The sequence below is a fragment of the Streptopelia decaocto genome (assembly GCF_964273445.1).
Source record: "Streptopelia decaocto genome assembly, chromosome: 1".
Taxonomy (NCBI): Eukaryota; Metazoa; Chordata; class Aves; order Columbiformes; family Columbidae; genus Streptopelia; species Streptopelia decaocto.
Window position 1 is genome coordinate 1344286 of NC_138663.1, and position 8758 is coordinate 1353043.

Below are 8758 nucleotides of genomic sequence, written 5' to 3' on the forward strand. Positions count from 1 at the left end.
CCCCCCCAAAAAAGGGGATGCACCCAAAACAGAAGGTTGCCCCCTAAAAAATGGGGTGCACCCCAAAACCAAGGCATGCCCCACAAATAAGGGGTGCACCCAAAAAAAGATGGGTGCCCTGCTTTTTTTGGGTGCACCCCGATTTTTAGGGCACCCCCTTGGCTTTAGGGGCACCCCTCTTGTTTTGGGTTGCACCCCTTAGTTTTGGGGGTACACCTTGGTTTTGGGTGCACCCCTTAGTTTTGGGGGTACACCTGGGTTTTGAGTGCACCCCTTGACTTAACTTTGGGCGCACCCCCATTCTTTTGGGGTGCAATCCTCACTTTTGGATGCTCTCTTTTTTGGGTGCCCCCTCTGCTTTAGGTGCACCCCTTTTTTTTTCGGATGCCCCCTTTCTTGGGGTGCACCCCTTTTTGGGGTGCACACTTGGTTTTGGGTGCACCCCTTTTTGGGGGGGTCACCCCTTAGCTTTAGTTTTGGGTGCACCCCTTTTTCTTGGGTGCTCCCCTTGGTTTTGGGTGCACCTATATTTTTGGGGGTCGCTCCCCTCTGTTTTGGAGGCACCCCTTGATTTTGGTGACACCCCTTTTTTTAGGGGGTACCCCTTTGCTCCTGGGTGCACCCCCTTTTTTTTGGGTGCCCTCCTTGGCTTAGTGGGTGCACGCCGTTTTTTAGGGGGCACCCATCTTTTTTGGGGGGCACCCCTTGGTTTTGGGGGTACACCTGGGTTTTGAGTGCACCCCTTGACTTAACTTTGGGCACATCCCCTTTTTGGGGTGCAACCTTCACTTTTGGGTGCTCTCCTCTTTTTTGGGTACCCACTTCTGCTTAGGTGCACCCCTTTTCTTTGGATACCCCCTTTTTTGGGGGGGACCCTCTGCTTTAGGTGCAACCCTTTATTTTGGGGGGTGCACCCCCTTTTTTGAGCGTCCCCTTCTGCTTTAGGTGCATCTTTTTTGGCGTGCCCCCTTTTTTGGGGTACCCTCCATCTACTTTGGGTGCATCTTTTTTGGGGGTCCCCCCCTTTTTTGGATGTCCCCCTCTGCTTTAGGTGCATCTTTTTTTAGGTGCACCCCATTTTTTTGGGTACACCCCTCTGCTTTCAATGCACCTTTTTGGGGGATGCACCCCATTTTTTTGGCTGCCCCTCTCCACCTTGGGTGTATCCTTTTATGGCTGCACCCCATTTTTGGGGTACACTCCCTTCTTCTGGGTACCCCCCTCTGCTTTAGGTGCACCCCTTTTCTTTTGGGTGCACCCCATGTTTTTGGGTGTCCCCCTCTGCTTTGGGTCCATCATTTTTTGGGGGTTCCCCCCTTTTTTGGGTACCCCCCTCTGCTTTAGGTGCATCCCTTTTCTTTTGGGTGCCCCCCTCTGCTTTAGGTGCAGCACATTTTTTTGGGTGCCCCCCTTTTTTTGGGTGCCCCCCTCTGCTTTAGGTGCCCCCTTTTTTTTGAGGGTGCACCCCCTTTTTTTGGGTGCCCCCCTCTGCTTTAGGTGCACCCCATTTTTTTGGGTGCCCCCCTTTTTTGGGTGCCCCCCTCTGCTAGGTGCACCCCTTTTTTTGGGTGTGCACCCCCTTTTTTTGGGCCCCCCCCTTTTTTGGGTGCCCCCCTCTGCTAGGTGTATCCCTTTTTTTTGGAGTGCACCCCATTTTTTTGGGGGTGCACCCCATTTTTTTGGCTGCCCCTCTCCACTTTGGGTGTATCCTTTTATGGGTGCACCCCATTTTTGGGGTACACTCCCTTTTTTTGGGTACCCCCCTGTTTTAGGTGCACCCCTTTTCTTTTGGGTGCACCCTATGTTTTTGGGTGTCCCCCTCTGCTTTGGGTGCATCATTTTTGGGGGGTTCCCCCCTTTTTTGGGTGTCCCCCTCTGCTAGGTGCACCCTTTTTTTTGGGGGTGCACCCCATTTTTTTGAGTGTCCCCTTTTTTTGGGTGCCCCCCCTCTGCTTTAGGTGCACTCTATTTTTTTGGGTGCCCCCCTTTTTTTGGGTGCCCCCCTCTGCTAGGTGCACCCTTTTTTTTGAGGGTGCACCCCCTTTTTTTGGGTGTCCCCCTCTGCTTTAGGTGCACCCCATTTTTTTGGGTGCCCCCCCTCTGCTTTGGGTGCACCACTTTTGGGGTGCACCCCCTTTTTTTGGATGCCCCCCCATGTTTCCGACTCCACCCCCCCCTCAGCTGTTCCCCCCCCCCCCGCCTTCTCCGGGGACCCCCCGTGCCCCCCCCGGCTGCTGTTTGTCTCGTCCCCCCCCTCGCTAACGAGGCCCAGAGGACACGGGCAGCAAAGCAGCTCCTGTGACACGGGGGAGGGGGGGACACCCCAACGCGGGGGGGGGTGACACGGGGGGGTGACACGGGGGGGGCGGCGCAGGCAGCGGGATTAGCGCTGCCCGTTCCCTGCCTGCAATAATCTCCCCCCCCCGCTCCATCCCCCCCCCCGACCCGGCGGGGTCAAGGTCACGGCCGGGCCACACGCGCGTGTGCGCGCCCCCACCCGTGACATCGCGCCCCCCCGTTGTCCCCTCCCAGCATAGTGACACCCCCCCCGTATCACCTACAGCCCCCCCCGCACAGACCCCTCCCCTCAAATATCACCCCCCCGGCGAAGCCCCCACGACCCCCCCAGACGGCACAGAGACCCCCCCCCCAACACGACCCCCCCCAAGATCTCATACGTCCCCCCCCATCACGGCACAGATCTCTCATCCCGACACAGACCCCACCACGGCAAGACCCCCCCTCAACATAGGACCCCTGTAAACGACCCAGCCCCCCCCGGCACGACACCCCCTCTCACTGTACGACCCCCCCTCCCCCAGCACTGCCCCCCACATCCCCCCCCTCAACACAGAACCCCCCTAAACGACCCAGCCCCCCCAGGCACAACCCCCCCTCACTGCACGACCCCCGCCCAGCACAGGACCCCCCCCTCACAACACAGGACCCCACCCCCACGCCCCCCCCGGTCCGTGCCCCCCCCGCCCCTACCTGCCCTCCAGTCCGGCCCGAACCAACCGGCCGCGCCCCCCCGCTCCGGGCGGGGGGGACGACACCCCCACATCGGGGGGTACCACCCCAACATCAGGGGGGGCCACCCCAACATCGGGGGGCGCCTCCATGAGACCGGGGGGGGGTCCCCGTGGGTGCCGCTACCGGTCGCTCCTGTCGCGGGTGGTGTGGAAGTGGGGGGGCGGGGCCCCCCCAGGCTCCACCCACGGGGGAAACTGAGGCACGGGGGGGTGGGGGGGGGGCCTGTCCCCCCCCCCCCCGCGCCTTTTCCAGCCGCGCAGCTGTCGCGGATTAAGCGCCGCGGGATTAACGGGGCTGCCCGGCTAGTTACTGGGGGGGCGGGTACTGGTCGTGGTCACGTGGGCCCAGTATAGACCAGTATAGACCAGTATAGACCAGTATAGACCAGTATAGACCAGTATAGACCAGTACAGACCAGTGGTCGCGGTGCGGTGTGCCCCAGTGTTCCCAGTGCAGCCCAGTTGGCTCCAGCACGGTCGGGTGCTCCCAGTGTGCTCCAGTGCTCCCAGTACACCCCAGTGCTCCCAGTACACTGCAGTGCTCCCCAGTATACCCCAGTGCTCCCAGTACACCCCAGTGCTCCCCAGTGTATACCCCAGTGCTCCCAGTACACCCCAGTGCTCCCCAGTATACCCCAGTGCTCCCAGTACACCCCAGTGCTCCCCAGTAAACTCCAGTGCACTCCAGTGCTCCCAGTACACCCCAGTGCTCCCCAGTAAACCCCCGTACACTCCAGTGCTCCCAGTACACCCCAGTGCTCCCCAGTAAACTCCAGTGCACTCCAGTGCTCCCAGTACACCCCAGTGCTCCCCAGTGAACTCCAGTACACTCCAGTGCTCCCCAGTAAACTCCAGTACACTCCAGTGCTCCCAGTACACCCCAGTGCTCCCCAGTAAACCCCAGCACACTCCAGTGCTCCCAGCACACCCCAGTGCTCCCCAGTAAACCCCAGCACACTCCAGTATATCCCAGTACACCCCAGTGCTCCCAGTAAACTCCAGCACAACCCGGTGCTCCCGGTGCATGCCAGTGCTCCCAGTACATGCCAGTACACGCCAGTGCTCCCAGTACACCCAGTGTACTCAGTGCGCCCCAATGCTCCTCAGCACATCCCAGTGTTCCCAGTACGCCCCAGTAAACTCCAGCATACCCCAGTGCTCCAGTATACCCCAGTGTTCCCAGCACACCCAGTGCCCCCACTCCTCCCAGTGCACCCCAGTCTTTCCAGTGCACCCCAGTGCTCCCCAGTCCTCCCAGTGCACCCCAGTGCTCCCCAGTACACCCAGTGCTCCCAGTCCTTCCAGTGCACCCCAGTCCTTCCAGTGCACCCCAGTGCTCCCCAGTACACCCAGTGCTCCCCAGTCCTCCCAGTGCACCCCAGTGCTCCCCAGCACACCCAGTGCTCCCAGTCCTTCCAGTGCACCCCAGTGCTCCCCAGTACACCCAGTGCTCCCAGTACACCCAGTGCTCCCCAGTACACCCAGTGCTCCCAGTACACCCAGTGCACCCCAGTGCTCCCAGTCCTTCCAGTGCACCCCAGTGCTCCCCAGTACACCCCAGTGCTCCCAGTCCTTCCAGTGCACCCCAGTGCTTCCAGTACACCCAGTGCTCCCAGTCCTTCCAGTGCACCCCAGTGCTTCCAGTACACCCAGTGCACCCCAGTCCTCCCAGTGCACCCCAGTGCTCCCCAGTACACCCAGTGCTCCCAGTACACCCAGTGCTCCCCAGTACACCCAGTGCTCCCAGTACACCCAGTGCTCCCCAGTACATCCAGTGCTCCCAGTACACCCAGTGCACCCCAGTCCTCCCAGTGCACCCCAGTGCTCCCCAGTACATCCAGTGCTCCCAGTACACCCAGTGCACCCCAGTCCTCCCAGTGCACCCCAGTGCTCCCCAGTACATCCAGTGCTCCCAGTCCTTTTAGTGCACCCCAGTCTTTCCAACACACCCCAGTGCTCCCAGTGCTCCCAGCACACCCAGTTGTCCCAGCACACCCAGTGCTCCCAGTACACCCCAGTTGTCCCAGCACACCCAGTTGTCCCAGCACACCCAGTTGCCCCAGCGCACCCCGCACACCGCGGGTCCCGCCGGGTGGCGGTGACGGTGACAGTGACGGTGGCGGCGGCCGCGGGGGATTAAGTGACAAACACCCGCACAAGCCTCTTAGCGCGCGCCGCCCAGGGGGTCACGGGTGGGGACACCCCCACTTTGCGGACACCCCCCCGGCACCCAGGGGGTGTCACCCCCGCTCCCCCCACCGCGGGGATCCCACGACAACCCCGTGACCCCCGGGGCACTGTGTGTGGGGGGCACACAGGACTCGCTTAAAGGGAGCGTGGGCCCTTTAAGGGGCGTGACCAGGACAGCACCGCCCCGCCGGGGGCGTGTCCACTGGGTCGGGAGCGCGGGAAACGCCACGTGGGGGCGGGGCTGCGGTGGGAGGGGCTGAAACTGCGCAGTTCATCCCAGTCCATCCCAGTGCCCTCCCCAGTTCAACCCAGTGCATCCCAGTGCCCTCGCCACTGCCTCCCAGTGTCCCCCCGTGATCCCCAGTGCATCCCAGTTCATCCCAGTGCCCTCCCCAGTTCATCGTAGTGCATCCCAGTGCCCTCCCCAGTTCATTGCAGTGCATCCCAGTGATCCCCAGTTCATCCCAGTGCCCTCTCCAGTTCATCTCAGTGCCCCCCCACCGTGATCCCCAGCGCTTTCCAGTGCATCCCAATTCCTCCCCAGTGTCCCCACAGGGGACCGGGGCTGGTGGCTCTAACTCTCCCAGTACCTTCCAGTGCTCCCACCGGTGCCTCCCAGTGCATCCCAGTGCCTCCCAGTGCCCCCCAGTGTCCCCACCAGTGCCTTCCAGTACATCCCAGTGTCCCCACCAGTGCCTCCCAGTGTCCCCACCAGTGCCTCCCAGTGTCCCCACCAGTGCCTTTCAGTGCCTCCCAGTACATCCCAGTGTCCCCACCAGTGCCTCCCATTCCCCCCCACCCCAAGGACCCGCAGTGCCGCTCCAGCTCTTTATTGCAGCCCCCCCAGCAGCCGCCGCGTCCCCCCCTCAGCACTCGATGGAATCCTCCAGCAGCTGCAGCAGGGTGGGGGGCACCCTGGGGTCCCCCCCCAGCGCGGGGTGCGCGGTCCCCCCCGCGGGGTCCCCCCCCGGCCCCTCCTCCCCGCTGTCCTCGCTCTCCTCCTCCAGCGCCGGCAGCCCCCCCGGGGGCCCCCCCCGCCGCCCCCCCCCCGCCACGGGGCTGCCCCCCCCCAGCTCCCCATAACCCCCCAAAACCTCGCCGGGGGGGCTGGGGGGGTGGGGGGGACTGGGGGCTTGAGGAGGGGGCAGGGAGTCTTTTGGGGACCCCCCATCTGGGGAGCCCCCCCCCGGCCGCCCCACGGAGTTGGCCTGAGGTTTGGGGGGAGGGCTGGGGGAGGGTTGGGGGGCTGGGGGAGGCGGGGGCGGTAGGGCCGGGGGGGGCCCCTCCCCGCCCCCCCCCTCGCTGTAGCCCTCGTTGGGGTAATAGAGGCTGGGGGGTGTCGGGGACGATTTGCCGATGGGGACCTGGGGGGGGGGCACAGGGGTCAGCGGGGGGACCCCCTTGGGACCCCCAGCACACAGACCCCCCCCAGCACAGGGACCCCCCTCCCATAGGACCATCCCAGCACAAGGACCCCCATGGGACCCCCGGCACCCAGACCCCCCATAGCCCCCCCATCAGCAACCAGACCCCCCTGGGGACCCCCATGGGCCCCCCCAGAACTCGTATGCCCCCCATGGGACCACCCATGGGACCCCCCCCAACACAGAGACCACTCCACGGGACCCCCCCCCCAGCACCCAAATCCCTCCCCCAGCACAAGGACCCCACATGGGACTCCCCATTGGCCCCCCCCCATCAGCACCCAGACCCCCCTGGGGACCCCCATGGGCCCCCCCAGAATGCGTATGCCCCCCATGGGACCACCCATGGAACCCCCCCCAACACAGGGACCACCCCATGGGACCCCCCCCAAACACAGGGACCATCCCATGGGACCCCCCCCCAGCACCCAACCCCCCCCCCACCCGGGGCCCCCCATGGGCCCCCCCAGAACTTGGATGCCCATCATGGGAACCCATGGGACCCCAACCCCCCAGCACAAGGACCCCCCATGGGACCCCCGGCATCCAGACCCCCATAGACCCCCCCATTGGCACCCAGACCCTCCCAGGGACCCCCATGGGCCCCCCCAGAACTTGGATGCCCCCCATGGGACCACCCATGGGACCCCATGGGACTCCCACCCAGTACCCAACCGCCCCCTCCCAGCACAGAGACCCCCCCCATGGGACCCCCCCAGCACAGGGACTCCCCCATAGGACCCCCCAGAACTCGGATATCCCCCATAGGACCACTCATGGGACTGCCCCCCAGCACAAAGACCCCCCCCCCCGCAGCACCCTTTATTTGGGGGGGCTCATGGCAGCCCCCCACCCGGGGGGGGTCAACCCCCTCGCACTCACCGGCTGGAACCATCTCAGGCTCTGTGGGGGGAGGGAGGTGTCAGACGGGGAAACTGAGGCACGGGTGTGGGGGGGGTCTGGGGGGGTCCTTTTCCCAGCCCCCCCCAAGATTTGGGGGACCCGCCACCCCCCTTACAACCCCCCAGTGAGCTGCGGACCCAGGAGTTCTGGCACCGGGCGGGGTCCAGGGTGGGCTGGGGGGCTGCGGGGGATTTGGGGGTGCAGGGGGGGCTGGGAAGTCCGGGGGGGGGCTGGGGGGAGATTTGGGGGTGCAGGGGAGGGCTGGAGGGTCCAGGGTGTGGGGGTTGGGGTGTTTGAGGGGGCTGGAGGGTCCAGGGTGGGATTTGGGGGTGCAGGGGGATGATGTGGGTGCGGGGAGGGTGTGGGGGTGCCTGGGCTGTCCCAAGGGCTGTTTCGGGGTGCGGGGGGGGTTGGGGGTGTCCGAGCATTCCCAGGGGTGCAGGGGGGTTTGGGATATCAGAGTGTTCCCAGGGGTGCAGGGGGGTTTTGGGGTGTCAGAGCATTCCCGGGAGAGCAGGGGGGGTTTTGGGGTGTCAGAGCGCTCCCAGGGGTGCAGGGGGGGGTTGGGGTGTCTGAGAGGTCCTAGGGGAAGTTTGGGATCCGGAGGGGGTTTGGGGGTGCAGGGGGGTTTTGGGGTGTCTGAGCGTTCCCAGGGGTGTTCAGAGGGTTTTGGGGTGTCAGAGCTTTCCCAGGGGTGTTGGGGGGTTTTGGGGTGTCTGAGTGGTCCCGGGAGTGGGTTGGGGATCTGGATGGGGTTTGGGGGTGCAGGGGGTTCAGAGGAGTTTTGGGGGTGGGTCTGAGAGGTCCTAGGGGAGGTTTGGGATCCTGAGAGGGTTTGGGGGTGCAGGGGGGTTTTGGGGTGTCTGAGCATTCCCGGGGGTGCAGGGCGGTTTTCGGGTGTCAGAGCGTTCCCAGGGGTGTTCAGAGGGTTTTGGGGTGTCTGAGCATTCTAGGGGTGCTCAGGGGGTTTTGGGGTGTCTGAGTGGTCCCAGGAGTGGCTTGGGGATCTGGACAGGGTTTGGGGGTGCAGGGGTTTCTGAGGGGGTTTTGGGGTGTCTGAGAGGTCCTAGGGGAGCTTTGGGATCCGGAGGTGGTTGGGGGGGGCAGGGGGGTTTGGGGTGTCAGGGCATTCCCAGGGGCGCAGGGGGGGGGTTGGGGTGTCTGAACATTCCCAGGGGTGCAGGGGGGGTTTGGGGTGTCTGAGAGGTC